Below are 21,111 nucleotides of genomic sequence, written 5' to 3' on the forward strand. Positions count from 1 at the left end.
GTCATTCCATCTCCCTCCCCCACTTGTCCCTCGCTCCTCCTGTCTCCTCTGCTCGCAACCACCAACGGGGTCATCTCCAACTTCTCCCTCTCAACCGCATCTCTGCCACTACCCACACTCGCCACTTTCACCATTTCAATATTGGCTAAATAGTCCCCTCATCTAACTCTGACCTGAATACATTATTATAGGTCACACTAATTACACACAAAGTGCTTGCCACAAATGAACCACAATACCTTGCTGATCTTGTCAAGAAACACAAACCATCACACGCAAACTCCGGTTATCCTCGCAGTTGTGGCGGTGGCTGGCCATCGATCAAAGGTGGTGACAGCACCGCACGGTTGCCGAGGGAGTGCTTCTGCGGCATCTGGAACGCTCTTCCTTCTGATATTAGGAAGCCACTGGAGCTATGCACGTTTATATAAAGACTTAAAACCTAATTTATTTAAAATTGCTGTTAGTGGTGTAGTTTGTTGTCCTCCCCCGCACCTCCTATCAGCACGGTTGGCTATGTACGGTGTGAAGAGGTTCAACATACATACAAACTCCCTGCTGCTAAACTCCCGGTTCACTCCCTCGCGTTCACTCAGCTCGACTTCTGCAACTCTCTTCTTCTCGGCCTTCCTGCCTACTACGCCTTTTACTCCTCTCCGACAACAGAAACAAAATGCCTCATCCTGGATTCTTTTTTAACCTCTCCCCACAATTTCCACACTTGTGCTCTACTTTTCCAACTCCACTGGCTCCCTGTTTACTATCGCTGTTGTTAACCATTCATCACTCTAGTCTACCAATCCCTCCATAGTCTTGCCCCACCTCATCTCGCTTCTTTCATCTCTCACTATCTGCCCCATGCCGTTCCTCTTACGCTGCCAGTCTCCACCGTCCCTCTCTAATCCTCCCTCCCTGCTGCGCCCAGTCTTGCTCTCTCCCTCCTGCTCCCTTTTCGCTCCCCTCCACTGGAACAAACCCACTGCAGCACGCACAGACAATCCTCACTATAATCGGTTTCCGTTCCTCACTTAAAACAACCCCCATCTCTACTCCCCTTGCCCATCCTACTGCTACTCCCTGTCTCCACACCACCCAGCTCCGACCAGGCTACCCAACCCTATCACTACCCCAAACCCCATAACTACCCCTATCACTACCCCAACCCCTATCACTACCCTAACACACACCCCCTACTACACCTATCACTACCCCAACCCCTATCACTACCCCTATCACTACCCCAACCCCTATCACTAACCCCTATCACTACCCCAACCCCTCAACCCCAACCCCTATCACTACCCCAACCCCACACTACTCTATCACTATCACTACCCCTATCACTACCCTAACCGACACCCAACCCTATCACTACCCCAAACACCCCACTACCCCAGCCCCTATCACTACCCCAACCCCTACCCCTACCACTACCCCTATCACTACCCTATCACTACCCCAACCCCTATCACTACCCCAACCCTACCCAACCCTATCACTACCCAACCCTTCATACCCCTATAATACCCAACCCTATCACTACCCCCAACCCTATCACTACCCAACCCCATCACTACCCCTATAACTACCCCAACCCCTATCACTACCAACCACTATCACTACCCCAACCCTATTCACTACCCCTATCACTACCCAACCCTATCACTACCCCAACCCCTATCACCCCAACCCCTATCACTACCCCTATCACTACCCAACCCTACACTACCCAACCCCTATCACTACCCCAAAACCCCTATCATACCCCTCCTCACTACCCCAACCCTATCACTACCCCAAACCCTATCACACCCCTATCACTACCCCAACCCCTATCACTACCCCAAATCCTATCACTACCCCTATCACTACCCCAACCCTATCACTCCCACCCAACCCCTATCACTACCCCTATCACTACCCAAACCCCTATTACTACCCAAACCCCTATCACTACCCCAACCCCTATCACTACCCCAACCCCTATCACCACTGCTACCCCTATCACTCCCCCAACCCCTCCTTAACCACTCTCGCCTGTTGTCCTGTCACCATAATTACACAATCACTCTTAATAGCCCCACTCTTTATCTCAAACACTATCACCTGATGTACAATTTTAAAATTTATTTCAGGTGCCTTGAGATGAGGCTCTTTATATGACTCTAGATAAGGTAAGAGGACATTAAATACCCGGACCAGGTTCTTTGCTTTGGTGGGGCTGATGGTAAGGTCCCACCTTTTCATGGCACACTCCAGGTTCAGCAGCAGAGCCTCAAATCCCTTCTCAAAGTGATCAGCAATGACCAAATCATCAGCATACAGAACACGGTTAACCAATAGAAGGCCATCCCTATGCTAACACACACTGGCACTCACAATAACAATAACCCTTGTTCACCAGTGACATCACCACGGCACCTGTGCCAGGCTAGGTGCACTTTGAGGCTACATGAAGTGTAAAGGCTCACTGACAGGAGGCAATGTCACAGACCCAGGTACAATGGGTGACTGCCTGAGATGTTGTCAAATGCACCACCTGTGCTCTCTACTGTACCAACTCACTTCATTTTAGCAGCCTGGCGCTCTGACTTTGTTGAAAACCGCGCTCCGCTCGTTATTGTGAGTGTCGCTCCTCCGCCCCCGCTGTTGTTGGAAGGTGACTGCCTCCAACTGCCCAGCAGCGTCCTTCACGAGCCCTCCTCCACAGAAGCCGATGTTGACACCACTGGTACCGGTCATCGGTAAGTCCACTCAGCTCCACATCCTCCTGTACCACATCACTCCATCTCTTCTTTTTCCGTGCCACGCCCATTGAGTCCCCTCTATCGGGCCAAACAAAAGCTGTTGGGCATGCGGTGGCTGGGCATGCGGGCTACATGACCCAGCCAACACCGTTTGCGTCTTCCTCATTCACACACTTAAATAAACAAAGATCCTCCACCCAACAAACTGTTGGGGAAAGAGCCGTTTGCGAGCATCGATTAGGGCCAGCACAGAACATGAAGGGGAGGGGGGCCAGCACCACACCTGGCTGCCTTTGTCTCCCCAGTGCTGATGTTTACACACAGCACCATTGTCCTTCGCCCAGTACCTCTGATTGGCACGGTTGGCTACATACGGTGCAAAAAGAAGCCAACATACATACATACTCATTTAAGGCTCAGGCGATCTAGAAGAGTCCCAGGACCGGTTCAGATATTGATACGCATGCTCACACACTTACCCGCACGCTCACACACACGCTCACGCACTCCACGTGCACTCGCACACTGAACACATGCTCACGCACTCACACGCACGCACGCTCACGCACTGACACGCACTCACACGCACTCGTGCACTCGCACAGTGAGACACATGCTCACATACTGACACACACTCAGACACTGACACGTGCACTCACACACTGACACACGCTCACACACTGACACGCACGCTCACACACTGAAACACACGCTCACACACAAGCACACACACTTACTCACACGCATGCTCACACACACACTCACAGGCACGCTCACACACTGACACACACAAGATTTCTGCTACAGCTGCTGTTTGATCGGTCGTTAGGGTAGGTCAGCGGTCGGGAACCTATGGCTCGCGAGCCATATATGGCTCTTCCAGTGACGGCATATGGCTCCCAGGCAATTTTGAGTTGAAAAAAAAATAAAAAAATCAGTTTGGAACTGATTTTAAAATACTTGTGATATTGCTTAATAATACTGTGTCATTTTAAAGTAAACAGAAATTAGTTTGAAGATAAATTTCACGGGTCACGCCTGCACGAAGCTCAACCTCACCACGTATGAACCAGACTACAAGGCCATCAGCAAAACCATGCAGCACCAGAAGTCGCATTAAAAGTAGACATTTAATTTATTATACGTTAAAAATACTATATGGCTCTCAATGAAATATATTTAGAAATATTTGGCTTTTATGGCTCTCCAGTCAAAAAGGTTCCCGACCCCTGGGGTAGGTGATGTCGTTAGTGATTGGTGGGTGATGTGGTAAGTGATTGGTAGGTGATGTGGTTAGTGATTGGTAGGTGATGTGGTTAGTGATTTGGTAGGTTGATGTGGTTAGTGATTGGTAGGTGATGTGGTTAGTGATTGGTAGGTGATGTGGTTAGTGATTGGTAGGTGATGTGGTTAGTGATTGGTAGGTGATGTGGTTAGTGATTGGTAGGTGATGTGGTTAGTGACTGGAAGGTGATGTGGTTAGTGATTGGGGGTAGGTGATGTGGTTATTGATTGGTAGGTGATGTGGTTAGTGATTGGGGTAGGTGATGTGGTTAGTGATTGGGGTAGGTGATGTGGTTAGTGATTGGTGGGTGATGTGGTTAGTGATTGGGGTAGGTGATGTGGTTAGTGATTGGTGTGTGATGTGGTTAGTGATTGGTAGGTGATGTAGTTATTGATTGGGGTAGGTGATGTAGTTATTGCTTGGGGTGGGTGATGTGGTTAGTGATAGGTAGGTGATGTGGTTAGTGATTGGGGTAGGTGATGTAGTTATTGATTGGGGTAGGTGATGTGGTAGTGATTTGGGTAGGTGATTGGGTTAGTGATTGGGGTAGGTGATGTGGTTAGTGATTAGTAGGTGATTGTGGTTAGTGATTGGGGTAGGTGATGTGGTTAGTGATTGGGGTAGGTGATGTGGTTTAGTGATTGGTGGGTGATGTGGTTAGTGATTGGGGGAGGTGATGTGGTTAGTGATTGGTAGGTGATGTGGTTAGTGATTGGGGTAGGTGATGTGGTTAGTGATTGGGGTAGGTGATGTGGCATAGTGATTTGGTAGGTGCTGTGGTTAGTGATTTGGGTAGGTGATGTGGTTAGTGATTGGGTAGGTGATGTGGTAGTGATTGGTGGGATGTGGTTAGTGATTGGGGTAGGTGATGTGGTAGTGATTGGGGTAGGTGATGTGGTTAGTGATTGGTGGGTGATGTGGTTAGTGATTGGGGTAGGTGATGTGGTTAGTGATTGGGGTAGGTGATGTGGTTAGTGATTGGGGTAGGTGATGTGGTTAGTGATTGGGGTAGGTGATGTGGTTAGTGATTGGGGTAGGTGATGTGGTTAGTGATTGGGGTAGGTGATGTGGTTATTGATTGGTAGGTGATGTGGTTAGTGATTGATAGGTGATGTGGTTTTTGACACTGTCAGGGTTAAAGATGGGACAGCAGCTAGGGATAAGGGCTCTGAATGTAAGTGATAGGGGTAGGTGATGTGGTTAGTGATTGGTAGGTAATGTGGTTAGTGATTGGGGTAGGTGATGTGGTTAGTGATTGGGGTAGGTGATGTGGTTAGTGATTGGTAGGTGATGTGGTTAGTGATTGGTAGGTGATGTGGTTAGTATTGGTAGGTGATGTGGTTAGTGATTGGTAGGTGATGTGGTTAGTGATTGGTGGGTGATGTGGTTAGTGATTAGTAGGTGATGTGTGGTTAGTGATTGGTGGGTGATGTGGTTAGTGATTGGGGTAGGTGATGTGGTTAGTGATTGGGGTAGGTGATGTGGTTAGTGACTGGAAGGTGATGTGGTTAGTGATAGGGGTAGGTTATGTGGTTAGTGATTGGTGGGTGATGTGGTTAGTGATTGGGGTAGGTGATGTGGTTAGTGATTAGTAGGTGATGTGGTTAGTGATTGGTAGGTGATGTGGTTAGTGATTGGGGTAGGTGTGGTTAGTGATTAGTAGGTGATGTGGTTAGTGATGGTAGGTGATGTGGTCAGTGATTGGGGTAGGTGATGTGGTTAGTGATTGGGGTAGGTGATGTGGTTAGTGATTGGTAGGTGATGTTTTTTGACACTGTCAGGGTTAAAGATGGGACAGCAGCTAGGGACAAGGGCTCTGAATGTAAGAGGCTGGCATGTCGTGTCAGGGTGTGTGTGTGTTTGTAGGTAAATAATTGTGTTTAGGTATCCAGGTGTGTATATGTGTATCTAGGCGTGTGCGTGTATCAAGGCGTGCGCATGTCGTGACGGGTACTACAAGAACCGACCGTGTCCGTCCAGTGCTCAATGTGCAGCTGTGGCTTCCGCTTGCTGAACGAATACGTGATAAGGTCGCACGCATTACACACAAAGTGCCTGCCACAAATGAACCACAATACTGTATCTCGCTGATCTCAAGGAGCATAAACCATCACCACGCGAACTCCGCTCATCCTCGTAGCAGCGGATTTTGGCTCAGCCATCGAACAAAGACGGTGGTCACCGCATCGCGTGCGTTCAGACAAATTAATTTCTTTAGAACTGAATTTGTGTTTAGTTTAGTCCTTCTCCCACACCGCCGATTAGCACAGTTGGCTACGTAGGGTGCGAAAAAAGTTCAGCATACGTACGTGGGAAGTAGTGGTGCAGTGGTTAACGCACTACGCTACGAACCCGGCAACCTGAGTTAGATTCCGGCTCACGGCCAACACCAGTGACGATCATCTGAACCTGTCCTGGGTCTGAATTGAGTACCTGGTGCGATGTGTACGCATCATTGCAACTAGGAAGACAAAGGTGGTCAGGAGTGGTGCTGACTATCACCCCCCCCCCACCTCGTGTGCCGTGCCAGCCTTCATAGGTGCTCACGGACAGCACTTGCCCAAACAGTATGGTTAGTTCATAATCAACGTTTTTGGGTTTAGATCGCGTTTATTTATAAATGTGTCGTAACCCTCCACCACCCGACACGGCCAATCAGTAAAAATGTGTCACGTTGACAAAGACAAATAGTTCACTGCTTTAGCCCACCGGTGTGTTGAAGCCACAACATTTACAATTTGAGTACGACGTTTCGCTGGTAATTGCAACCAGCATCATCGCGATCTAAACCCAAAAAACGTTGATTATGAATAACATTGGTCGCGAAAGCCTACGTGTTAAACGGTATGGTTAGGTTATACGGTGGATTTTCGTCTTTGTAGTGCAACAACAGGTCTGCAGGTTTGCTGAGCATTTCTGTGAGGGCGTGTGTATCTGTGTGTGTGTCTTGGCGTATGTGTGCAGGTTCGCAGGCTCACGTGCGCAGGCTCACGTGCGCAGGTATTTGTGGCATGTAGGTCACCGTGAAGGCGATGTTTTCCAACCTGTATTTTGTACACACGCACACCAAATACTGGTGTGGATATGATGTGTGTGTGGTATGTGATGTGGATATGATGTGTGTGTGCGTGGTATGTGATGTGGATATGATGTGTGCGTGGTATGTGATGTGGATATGATGTGTATGTGCGTGGTATGTGATGTGGATATGATGTGTGTGTGCGTGGTATGTGATGTGGATATGATGTGTGTGTGCGTGGTATGTGATGTGGATATGATGTGTGTGTGCGTGGTATGTGATGTGGATATGATGTGTGTGTGCGTGGTATGTGATGTGGATATGATGTGTGTGTGCGTGGTATGTGATGTGGATATGATGTATGTGCCGTGGGGAGCTGTGGCGCTTCGGTTAGCGAGCTGCGCTACGAACCCAGTGACGATCATCTGAACTGTCCACTGGGCCTCCCCTAGGTCGACTCATCCTCTGAGTACCTGCTGCGATGTGTAAACATCGCCAACTGGGGAGACAAAGGCGGTCGGGCGTGGCGCTGGCTATCCACCCCGAGTGTACCGTGAAGCTAGCTAGCAGAACTTGCCCAATAGTCTGCTGAGGCTACACGGGGGGTCCTTGTTTTTTGGTGCTGTGTATTCTCACACATTGGGCATGCGTGTTCACCCTCGCTACCACCACCACACGCCGATCGGGGATGTGGAGTGGGACACCAGTAGCAGCAGCAGTCAGGCGAATGGTGATCCAGCACTCGCAACACTGAAGGCCAGTCACTCACACATACATGCACACACAGTGAAGGACCGTAACACAGTGTAACACACACAGTGCAACGCACAGTGTAAAGGCCAGGCACTCTCTTATACACGCATACATACACACACACCCACACCCGGGACCTTCATCGCTCACCTGGCTGTACGTGGACCTTCTGACTGCCTCCGAGGCGCTTTGCCTCATCTCGGCCGCCGTCCCCGGCTTGCTCAGAGACTTCGTGAACCTCCTGGCTTCGGCCATAGTAACGGCGAAGCATCACCCGGGCCCGGGGTGACGCTGCTTACAGCCGCGAGGGCCCGGAGACGACACTGACGGTGATGAAGGCCCGGGAAGGTGTGCACCATCGCAGGGGCGAAGGCCCAGAAAGGTGCCGGGAAGATCCGGATCCCGGTGAAGAAGGCCCAGGCAGACACGTCGCTGTTGCCGGCGGCGTATGGTGGTTGATGGTGGTGGTAAGGGTGGTGATGGTGGTGGTAAGGGTGGTGATGGTGGTGGTAAGGGTGGTGATGGTGGTGGTAAGGGTGGTGATGGTGGTGGTAAGGGTGGTGATGGTGGTGGTGAGGAAGGTGAGGGTCGTGAGGAAGGTGAGGGTGGCGATGGCAGTGCCCTGGTAAGGCCCTGGGTCCCCCCTCTCTCTCTCGCCCTACGAGCGGCGCTGAGTTTGCATCTCCAGCGACTCCGCCGCCATCAGTGCGGGGGGGGGGGGAATGGAAGGACGGAGGGAGGGGGAGGGATGCGCCGCTTCCGGTGGAGCCGCCTGAGCCCCGGACATCGACAGCGACGGAACCACCAGATGGCCCTGCAATGTGCCGTACCTGAAATACCTGGGGACATGCTGGTGACCTGGTGACCCGTGCACAACCTGGTGACCCGTGCACAACCTGGTGACCCGTACACATACTGGTGACCCGTGCACATACTGGTGACCTGGTGACCCGTGCACAACCTGGTGACCCGTGCACATACTGGTGACCTGGTGACCCGTGCAGAACCTGGTGACCCGTGCACATATTGGTGAACTGGTGACCCGTGCACAACCTGGTGACCCGTGCACATATTGATCACCTGGTGACCTGTGCACAACCTGGTCGACCGTGCACAACCTGGTGACCCGTGCACAACCTGGTGACCTGGTGACCATTGCACAACCTGGTGACCTGTGCACAACCTGGTGACCCGTGCACATACCGGTGACCTGGTGACCCATGCACATAATGGTGACCTGGTGACCCGTGCACAACCTGGTGACCCGTGCACATATTGGTCACCTGGTGACCCGTGCACAACCTGGTGACCCGTGCACATACTGGTGACCTGGTGACCTGTGCACAACCTGGTGACCCGTGCACAACCTGGTGACCCGTGCACATACTGGTGACCCGTGCACATATTGGTCACCTGGACGTGTTATTACCCAATGACCTGATGACATCGTGACCTGGGGGCACGTATAGATCTGTAGATTGTACCGATGCCAACAAGAGATCCATAGAGACCCACAGCATCATAGAAATGGGTAGTAGTAAAACTGGGCTCATCAAGAGCAAGCGAGTTAATGGTGCCAGCCCGGTCACCCAATGCTGTCCGCTGGACATGCACGCCTGGCCACCGATGGCCGTCACGTGCGTTCAACCGCCTCAGCACCGGGCGATTGTTGCAGCCTGCCCCAGGGCAACAATGCAACTAACGCCAACTCAGCAGCAGCTTACGTTCGCCAAAGTAAAAAAGTGTCGCAAACACCGCACGGTATTGACCTGGGGCTGGCTGCCACATGTCCGTGTTTGACCCGGACTGTCTGGAATTTGGCATTATTCTTAGTTCGGGTGACGGGGAGTGATTTGTCGCGAGATTTCATAATCTGGAGATGATGAGATGAAGATGAGATCTGGAAATTGAGGCGAAGATGAGATCTAGAAATGATGAAATGGAGATAAGATCTGGAGATGATAAGATGTAGATGAAATCTGGAAATGATGAGATCTGGAGATGAGATCTGGAGATGAAGATGAGATCTGGTGCTATGATTGTCATCGAAACTGCACAGTTACGATAAGAGAATCAGAATATATATACTGGAGGAATCCGGTGAGCTACAAAGCTGTTTTTCATAAAATGTCCAGTAGGGACGGGTAAAAAGTTACAACAACAAATATAAAAACACGATAGTAGTGCAAAGTACAGGAAGGTAAACAAAAATCATCCAAAACATACAAGTACAACTAAACCAACCACATCGTACTAGGCAGAGCCCACGGAGGTATGCACTTATTTTTCAGGAGCGACCTGGCCACAAACGATAGCTCAGCAAAGTAGCTTATCATGTCGACATTTATAGCAGCAAAATAATGGAAATTATCTATTCTAAATGTGGAGGGAAAAAACCGGAGGACCCGGAGAAAAATCCACATAACCACGGGGAGACACGCAAACTCCAAATATGCAGCAAGCATTAACATGCATTTAGAGCATTTGGCTGCGAGAAATTTCCACATAACCCACTCCTTTGAGCTATCACTTTTGGCCAAGGTCGCTTCTGAAAAAGAACCATACAGCTCATTGGGCCTTGCCTTGAGCAGGAAATCGCTCTGGATTTTATAACTAAAAGGTTGGCTCAATTCCATCTCGGAGAATCGACAAAATATCGGTTTCAAGTTCCACGCATGCAGCCGAGCATCTCGACAGCAGCACAAGCAGACATAGAGACCACACGGGTAGAGATCGCATGGGTAAAAATTGCACCAAGCGGCCAGGAGGATCAGCCGTTGTGGGGGGGAACGTCAATGGCGCTCCTCCTCCACTTGACGGCCTGTGCCGCCCACCGTCGGTACCGCCACTTTTCCTCCAGAGCGACGTCTGCTTCCAGAAGGGGCCTCTTGCTGCTGCTGCCGCTGCTGCTGCTGGCGCCCAGCAGCCTCAGCCTGAGTGGCGGTGAGCAATCAAGGTCTGAGAGGTCACCACAAGGGATATCGGAAGAAGTTCCGCTGTATCTGCATCTGCGAGATCGTTCTCAGTCACAGGGCGCTGCTCTCTGCGAATGACCACCATGTCCCGTGACGGGATGCAGGCGACGCTGATTTTAGATCGGAGGTGTCCACACGAGCGGCGGAAGGGAGCAGCTGGAATTAAATTGCAGAAACGACAGAACCGGGTTTTGTACGAAGGAACGCACTTCACGGGGACCAAGCACAGCGCGTTTATTAAAACCTCACGTGCGCAACCATGACAGCAAACGAGGGTGGCGCAGGCTAACTAACGAGCGAGCGACGGTTCCAAGCGGGGCCCTGACGAGGTCGCACCGGGCTCCTGCGCGGGCAACAAGCGGCGACGACGGGGACCGCGCGAGCGGCAAGCGGAAATTAATGAGAAGCCAATTGACGACGATGACGGAGGGAGGAGGGGGTGGTGGGGGAGGAGGGACGACGAGGACGACGAGGGGGAGGAAGAGCAGGATCCCAGACAATAAGCAGGAAGAAGAGCGGCGAGCAACAGGGAGAGCGCTCCGTTTAGGGTCAAGGGTTCTTCATCCTTCATGGTCATGGTTGGGGTTAGTTCAAGTGGTAGGATGGCTGTTAGGGGTTGAATCAGCGTTAAGAGTTTCGGCTCATGTTAGGGTTAGAGCCATGGGTCAGGGTCCAGGCCAGTCTCAGACGAGCAGCAACGAATCTCAAATGAGACAAAACAAAGCGGGTCAACTAAACGTGGGGCACGTGGTGCGAGGCATCCGCCACGCCGGGCGACAGTAGCTACGAGACATGGCTTGCTGACCCGCTATTCAGACCGCCCGCTCACTCGCTCGCTCTTAACCCAGCTCCCTCTCGATTGCTCACAAGCCCTCTGCTCTCGCCAAGGCAACCCACTGTACCCCTCCTCGCCATCACCTCACCACCGCCACATCATCCTCACCCCCACCTTAATCTTACCACCACTTCCTCACCATCTCCACTACCCCATAATTATTGTCATCCCCACCACCACATCATCATCTTTACCTCCCCACCAACTCTTATCTCATCACCACTTCCTCCGAACCACCACCACCACTGCTTAATCAAAACTAAACTATTTTTATTTTAGCAGGGAAGGCCCACTAAGCTCGACAACTCTTTTTCAGGAGCGACCTGCCCCACAAATGATAGCTAAGCGAAAGTGGCGTATTATGTGGAAATGTATAGCAACCAAATACTCTAAACCTATTTTTATTCTAAATGTGGAGGGAAAAATCGGAGGACCCAGAGAAAATCCATGCAACCACGAGGAGAGAGACGCAAACTCCAAATATACAGCAGGCGTCAAAGGTCAGGATTGAAACAACCATCTCCTGTATACCAGGCGAGGTAATTAACATCTCAAAGCCACCGCACCACCACCTCACCCCATATCCAGCCCTTCTATTGCCGTTAAACACGACCCCAGGGGTCAAATTCATAGCCGGGGTCATCTTTAGGCTTGAGGTCACAGTGGGGTTGTCGGGTCAGTGGGGACATGTGGGGTCAGGGGTCCTGTGGGGTCACAGTGGGGTGGTGTGGGGTCACAGTCGGGTTATGTGGGGTCACAGTGGGGTTGTGTGGGGTCACGATGAGGTCGATTGGAGTCACAGTGAGGTCATCACAGTGAAGTCATGTGGGGTCAAAGTGGGGTTGTGTGGGGTCACAGTGGGGTCGTGTGGGGTCACAGTGGGGTTGTGTGGGGTCACGGTGGGGTTGTGTGGGGTCACGGTGGGGTTGTGTGGGGTCACAGTGGGGTCGTGTGGGGTCACAGTGGGGTCGTGTGGGGTCACAGTGGGGTTGTGTGGGGTCACAGTGAGGTCGATTGGGGTCACAGTGGGGTCATCACAGTGAGGTCATGTGGGGTCAAAGTGGGGTCGTGTGGAGTCACGGTGGGGTCGTGTGGAGTCACGGTAGGGTCGTGTAGGGTCGCAGTGGGGTCACAGTGGGGTCGTGTGGGGTCAGTCGGATTGTGTGCGGTCACAGTGGAGTCATTTGGAGTCACAGTGAGGTAATGTGGGGTCACAGTTGGGTTGTGTGGGGTCACAGTGGGGTCACAGTGAGATTGTGTAGGGTCACAGTAGGCCTGTGGGTCACAGTGGGCGCTGACCCCGCTGGGACCGAGCCTCGGCCAGCTGCCCACGCAGACGTCGTAACACCGCATCACAACGCTTGTGCTCCACCTGCACACAGCCATACACACAAAGACAAGGATCCCCCATAGAGCCTCAACAGACTGCTGGGGCAAGTGCTTTTCACAAGCACCTATGTCTGTATGTATGTTGAAAAATCTACCAAGGAGCCACAACAAACATGAAAATCGACAACTCACATTCAAAGCCAAATTGCTTTAAAAACCTTTGGATCTTCAAGGATAGATCTGGCTTTAAATGAACAGCGGAGATTAAATATCAGCATCCACAATGCTAAGATAAAGGAAAACCGTGAGGTTTTAAAAGACCTTATTAATGCGACCTGCTTCCTAGCCAAACAGGACTTAGCATTTTGTGGTAATGATGAGAGTTTCAGCTCTTCTAATTGTGGCAACTATGTGGAGCTATTACATGCTTTTGCTGAGAAAGATGAAAAGTTAGCTAGACATTTGGAGACATCCACTGTGTTTTCTGGCTTATCAAACAGAATACAGAACGATTTAATCGAAGCAGTCGGTGATGTAATTAGAAATGATATCAAAGAGGAGATTAATGCAGCCCCATTTGTTGCAGTCGAAGTAGACGAGACAACGGATGTCACAAACAAAGCCCAGGTCTCTGTAATTTTGCGTTATGTGGCTAAAAGTGAGGTGATTTGTGAGATGATTTGTGAGGTGAGAGAGGCGTTCTTGGGATTTGATGATGTCAGTGATGGCAGACAAGCACCGGCTATTGCTGAATATGTTTTGGGAGTGTTGGGGAAATACAATTGCGTTGAAAAGCTGATAGCTCAGACTTATGACGGAGCATCTGTGATGGCATCAGATCTTAATGGGGTGCAGGCCAAGATTAAAGAAAAGGTACCTGAAGCCACGTTTTTCTCATTGATATGCACACAAATTGAAGCTGGTGCTTTCGCATTCAGCAAAATATATGCTTGAGTGTAAAAGTTTTTTAAAACAGTTGAGGGACTTGCGACATTTTTCATAATTCGACCAAGCGCACCCACCTACTGGACAATGCTGTGAAGCGACGTTACCAAGAGCAGCGCCACGAGATGGAGCTCAAATTCTAGACTAGTTCAGACGATCAGCATGTACCAATCTGATCTGCGTGCTGTGTTCCTGATTATGAGCGAAAATCCCGATGGTTGGGACAATGACACCCTGATGATGGCCGCCGGATATGATCTCTGGCTGTTAAAAGCATCAAGCTGCTTCTTCATAATGGCATATGAGGGCATATTCAATGAAACTGAAGCACTCTTTCGTGTGCTGCAGAATAAAGTAATGGACATTGGATTCTGCTGTGCGCCATTCCGTGACACATTAGAAGTTGCGGAAAGCCAGAGACAAGAGTTCGACAGTTTCTATGATCGATTCAAGTAGAAATGCGTCACACTTGCCTGACAGACAATGCCCGAAGTAAACAGCCGATCAGAGATGAGAGGAAAATAATGTTTTATAACATTCTGGACAATCTCAGTGTTGAAATGAAAGCTAGGTTTGATCATTTCGGTAAGCTAACTTTCTTTGGTTTGTTAATTGCACGAAATTTTATGAAATGTCACAACATTTCGATGACACCAACTGCACAGCCTATCAAAATATGCAAGGTACTTTGACTTTGTTAGACTAAAGGCTGACCTTATCGGATTGTATAGTTCACAAATGGTGAGGAACGAATGCAAATCACCCGGACAGCTCCTCAGCTTTTTGGCCCAGAATGATCTGATGCAGGACAGTTCCCGAAGCGACAAAGTTACTCCAGCTGGTGGTGCTCACTATACTAGCTTCAACAGCGTCCGTTGAAAGGTCGTTCTCTACTTTGAAACGACTCAAAACATACAGTCGGAATCGGACTTACCAAGGACAACTTTCATCCCTGGCAATCATCTCTATTGAGACAGAAAGACTTTTAAAACTAAAAGAATAAAGAGGACTTTCTACAACAAAGTCACTGACATATTTGTCCAGATAGGCAAATGGACTTCATTTACAAGTAAAGGTAAGACCATGCAATATATATTATCATTTGTATTGAATGAGTATGAAAAGTGGAACTGCATTCGCCTATAAAACGTGAATCGAATACGTAACTTACCTGTATGCGTGTGTTGTAAAGAATGCTGATATTAAATATGAAACATACGGCCGCCTAACCAATAGTCATTGTGCATCCTGCCAATTGAATGGTGAATTTAAGCTACCTCTATCGGATTCATACCTGTGTAAATCTGTCTCTGATACTCACCAGTGCCTCCCCAACCATTGACCTCACCGCACATCACTGTCTTAAAGTGACTATGCGCAACAGAAAAATCCAGGAAAAAACAGCAGTATTCCAGAAAAAAACACCATATATTAAACGCTGTGTGCAAAATCCCAATGGGATGCACGTCAAACAATAACAACCATAAGACAATTTGGATTAAACTTATCAGGCTAACTCTGTACTTCAACAAACAAACATGGCTAAGCCCATATGTTTTCGAAATCAACGCTACTATAAAAACAATGTAACGTGATCATAGGAACTGTGATTTCTAATTTAAAAAGAAACGAAAAACATAGCATGTATGACCAAACCTTTGCAGACACACAGCACACAACCACACCACAGCTACACACCGGGGGACACGGCACACAGGGCGATCGCTGCAGGCATCAAATCAAATCAGTCATATAGACGGCATCAAGGTGGCTACCAAGACAGTGGTGCCTGTCGGCTGCTCTATCATCACTAGCAGGCCCAGGCCTGGGCTCTTATGAGAGATCCAGGGCTTGAACCCAGGATCTCTGGCTACGGTCATTATGAACCCACTGAGATAGATCCAGGGCTTGAACCTAGGATTGGTGTCTCCGACTCATTATTTATACATTATAAGGTTGCACTCATTACACACAGTGTTTTCCACAAAATAACCACAATACCTTTGCCGATATCGTCAAGGAACATAAACCGTCACTTAAACTCTAGTCATCCTCGCAGAAGTGGCTTTTGATTGGTCATCAAACAAAGATAGTCACCGCATCGCACACTTTTAGATGCGCTTCTGCAATCGTCTGGAACGCTCTTCGTCCCCGATATTAGGAAGCCACGAGAGTACGCACTTTAAATATAGATTTTCAACTAATTTATTTAAAACTGCTGTTTGTGTTTTGTTGTTGTCCTTGCCCCAGACCTCCAATTAGCACGGTTTGCTATATGGTGCGAAAGAAGTTGAACGTATAAACATTATGAACCCTGGAACACCCCTCCATCCCACACAACCCCCACCACAACCCCCAGCACAACCCCACACACACCTCCAGCCCCCTGCGGGCGTGCGTTAGCGCCCGACTCTGCTCCTCAAGCTCCGTGGACTTTTGCTGCCTCCTCCTGCTTCAGATGCAGCAGCTCAAGCGCAGCGCCTCCATCTCCGCCTGCGGCATCCCGCAGACACGCTCAGTACCCCGCAGGCGCTCCCCCGCTGGTTAGCGGTCGGGCATTAAGAATCGGTCGGCGAATTGGCAGGCAGAAAGTCAGTCACTTAGTGAATGTGCTGGTTAGTCACTTGGATGGTCAGTCAGTGAATCAGTCGGCCTGGCAGTCAGTCAGGCTAGTCGGGGTCTTTAGTAACGAGGTGGTTCACTGTCAAGGTGGCCAGTCACTTGATGAGTAGGACATAGTGAGTCAGTCAAGTGGCTGGTGGTCGGTCATTCAGTCAGTTAGTTCCACAGTAACTCAATTAGACAGTCGGTGAGTCAATTAATTAGTAAGGTCCATTAGGTAAATTTTTATTTTTATTCAGCAGATAGGGCCCCCACAATCTATTTCATGTGTGTCCTGTGAGGGTAACCAGCGAACAAGAGAGTGAGCGACGCGGCCGCACCTGTGCGCGCCGCGGCCCGGCGTGCCAGTCAGCGAGACTGGCGCCAGGCAGACTCGAGAGGCGCTCGTCGCGCAGAGCAACGAGGTTGCGCCAGCGCTGGGCGGCGGCGGCGGCAGCCAGGGTGGGTTTGCGGGGGGTGCCGGCTCCCTTTCGCTGCCACCCCCGAGCCTGGCCCATGAGCGCGCGTGAGATGCCACCAGCCTGCCCAGCGCGAGGGTCGAGGTGGAGGAGGTGTCATCGGATCACGGGAAAGGAGCAGAGCAGTGGCAGTGGTTAGAGCCCCCATGCCGCTGGTAGAGTTGGGGCCCCGAGTGGCAAAGCGAGTGGCTTGCTGTCACAAGGTTGTGAGATCAGAATTGGAATTCATATTTATACTGGAGGGGAACGAGGTCAGAACGTTACACCAACAAACAGTGCAAACACACGATAGGAGTGCAAACTATAGGAAAAGTAAACAAACCACTTTAAAAATATACAAATAACACTAAAGTTTTTATGTTACCAGGTAAAGCCCATCACTCCTCCAGGGTGAATAAAATTAGCACCCTTACATTTTACTCTCCAACACACCTGTGTACTGAACTAGTAACTCATTGGCATTTGTTTTGTTTACTTAGCCAACCTTACAAATTGGCTATGTCGGGTGGTGACAGGTTTAACAACACATTTATCGATCTAACCCAAAAACCTCTTATGGAGTGGTTGTCCTGTGTATAGACTCATCCCTGCCATAGTAAAGGAGAATTTCCACCACCAACTCATGGCTGTGAACCACCGCCTCAACGTCCGTCTAGGACAGGATCGCTCCGACTTTTGGGGGGTGCTGGTGAAACCCTAACCGACGGCGAAATCATCGCTTAAGCCGGACGGTGGTGGTGGGGGCTACGCGGCACGAGGCCTGCGATCCAGTGCTGGTGCAGGCAGCAGCAGAGCGAATTGGCGGATCGCACGTGGATGTTGTGAAACTCCCTTCCTGTGTGGGGATCCAGGAGGAGGAATATCCTAGCTCTGCCAGAAGGACAATATGGCAAGTGGACTAATCACCAACCATACGGTTGATGGCGTTGGCTCCTGGTGATAGGCGTGGGTTTTCTCCCATTTGAATTCTAAAACACAACTCACTATTAAATGGCTGAAAACATCTGTAAAAGAAACACCCAATGTCTGGTGTGAGATTCGTTGTTTGTTGGAGAGGCCCGAACCCTGAACCTGACCCTGGCTTTAACTCCAACATGCCCCACTATTCTTTAACGCCGATCAAACCCCCCCCGCACCCATCCCTGTGTAACGCATTCCCCACGCCCTCACTCGTCCGCATGTTCCCGCGCCTCCTCGGCCCGGTAGCGGGCGTGCGTGGTGGCCGCCACAAGCTCCAGGAGGCGCCCTTCGGCGCGAAGGAGGCGTGGGCGCGCGGCCAGCAAGGAGGTGGCGCAGGAGCAGAGAAGGCGCCGCTCGCACTCAGCATGCCGCTCACTTTCGCGGCCCACCAACGAGCTCCCCTCTCCAGTGCCTCCTGCAAAGACCCCCCCCCCCACGTGTGTAACCTTAGCAGACTGTCAGGATGAGTTGCCATTGGCGAGTAGCAGCAACCTACGAAGGCTGACATGGCGCACGAGGGCGTGGGTGCTTATTTGAGGCCGAGTCGACCTAGGGGCAGCCCCAGGGACATTAGATAATCGTCATTTGTGTTGGCCACGAGTGGGAATCGTACTCAGGTCGTCGGGTGCATAGCATAGCTCGCTAACCGCTGTACTACCGATCCCCACCACACATACATATAAAATTCACATACCAGTATGAGATGTGTGTCTGTACAAAATACAGACTGCAAGACCTCGCCTTCTGAGTGACCTACATGCCACGCATACTTGCAGACGTGAACCTGCATACCTACACACACACACCTAGACCAACACAACAACAGTCATTCGCCACTAAGAGGCGGTGATGTCACCACGGCATTGTGCCAGGCTATGTGCATGTTGAGGCCACGTGCAGTGTCGAATACCCGCTGGAAGGTCATGGGGCAGACCCAAGTGCCACGGTTCTACTGACTGAGATGACTGGCCGATGCACCACCTGTGCTCCCTACTGTGCCAACTTGCTGTGCTTTAGCCACCCGGCGCTCAGCTCGTTGTTGTTTCACTCCCCTGCCCTCCGTTGTTATTGGAGGGTGACTGCCTCCAACTGGCCAGTAGCCTCCTCCACAGATTCCGATCTTGACACTGCTGGTACCAGTCATCGGCAATACCACTCAGCTCCACATCCTCTTGTACCACATCACTCCATCTCTTTTCTAGCCCATGCACGCCTATTTAGCCCCCTCTCTTGGCCGAACAAAAACTGTTCATGCATGCAGTGGCTGGGCATGCGGGCGACATGACCCAGCCAACACAGCCTTGCCTGTCGGAGGAGCTCACTGATGGGATTTTTATATTCTTGGATCTTTCGGTAAAGTCACGTAGAATGTAAATAATAAAATAATAAATCATAAAACATCATTAAATCATCACGACGTTTCGGCCACAACACAAACAGCCGTCCTCAGGTGAAGAACAGAGCTGTCGGAAAGACAGCATCCTAATGAACACTGCTAAGCTTGGCAACGTATTTTAAGCTAGGTGGGAGGAGCAGAGCGCCTTGACAAAGGAGTTTACATATCAACAGAGGAATTTAGCATATTGACGTTAAAGAACTGCTTCTACCCTACTATCATACAATAAACCAATGTGAAAAAAACTAAGTATAAACTAAATCAATATATTTTCTTGGTTTTTAGGTAAAGTCACGTAGAAGAGAATAATAAAATAATTAAATAACACAAATAAAACATTAGAAAATAATTCTCACAACGTTTCGGCTACAACGCAAGCAGCCGTCCTCAGGTGAAGAATGAAACACCACCAAGCTTGGAGTATATTTAAGCTGGGTCGGAGGACGAAGAAGAGCGCCTTGACAACAGAATTTGCATATCAAGAGGAATTTAGCATATTTATGGGAAATGCGTAGGAGGTGGACGGGGGGTTTCAAAGTCATATTATGCCCGTGCATTATGCAGGATTAGCAGCATCAAAGGGAGGGGATAGGGGGTAGCATTAACAAAGGGAAGGAATGTTAATAGTATAGCTGCAGTTACTAAACCACCACGTAAAAAACTAAAGTATAAACTACATAGTATCATCAGTATACTAAATATACTCTCCAATAAGCTGATCTACTAACAGTAAGTAATACATTACAATTCTATGTTGCAAAAAATATAATGTCTTCAACTTAACTTTTTTGGACATCACACGACTAACCCCGCACTATATACTACCAGAAAAACCCAACATTAAATTATATACTGTATTACTATACACACTCTATACCTTCGACTTAAATATTACCTTGAGTATTATTCTACCCACCCTACTGTATACCACACTGCTGTATATTCACTATACAATTACAATACTGTATATTACCTTATACATTGCATTAAACATTACAATTTCGACCACATCAATTCCATACACCCAGCCATCAGATTCACCATGGAAGTTGAAAAATATGGCAATCTACCCTTTTTGGATATCCTAATTAAAAGGAGACCTGATGGTTCAATGAGCCATTCTGTCTACAGGAAAGCCATACAGATGCTTACCTTAAACCGGATTCCCACCACCATCCATCCCAGAAGAACTCCCTCATCAAGACTCTATACCATGGAGCCCAATGCATCTCCGACCAGAACACATTGCCAGTGAACTCAAACACGTACGCCAAGCTCGTAAGGCTAATGGTTACTCCGACTACACAATCCGCAAAGCCATCACTCCAACCATCAAGAAGGATCCTGTTGAGGAGCCTTTCAAAACCATCACCTTACCCTACATTGCTGGGGTCACAAAACAGATCTCCAAAATCCTGATTAAACACAAGATCCAGGTCCGATTCAACACAGTACATAAAATCCGTGATCTGGTCCCGTCTGTAAAAGATGTGGTTCCAGACATACAGTACCCTGGCGTCTACAAACTAAGTGCCTCGTGGTAGCAGTTACATTGGAGAAACCAAACGACATGTCTCGGACCGCATCCGTGAACATAAAGCAGACCTGAAACACGGTAGGACAAACACCTCAGCCGTGGCAGATCACGTTACACTTCAGTGGGCTCACATGACATTGACTTCTCCAAGACAGAGGTTCTCTGCAAGCCATCTGGCTACCATGAGAGATTCGTTCATGAGGCGATCCACATATACAAACACAGAGCAATTTCAACCGAGAAGATGGAT

The 21,111-nt window shown here is 49.6% G+C and overlaps 1 pseudogene; it reads right to left on the reverse strand.

The window, feature by feature from the left end:
* Window positions 1–12,073: 12,073 nt before the first annotated feature.
* Window positions 12,074–18,853, reverse strand: LOC133339841 (uncharacterized; annotated as a pseudogene).
* Between the last annotated feature and the right edge of the window lie 2,258 nt (window positions 18,854–21,111).

This window comes from Lethenteron reissneri, unplaced genomic scaffold (genome assembly GCF_015708825.2).
Source record: "Lethenteron reissneri isolate LAM-NWPU_2019-01 unplaced genomic scaffold, ASM1570882v1 scaffold_428, whole genome shotgun sequence".
NCBI lineage: Eukaryota > Metazoa > Chordata > Hyperoartia > Petromyzontiformes > Petromyzontidae > Lethenteron > Lethenteron reissneri.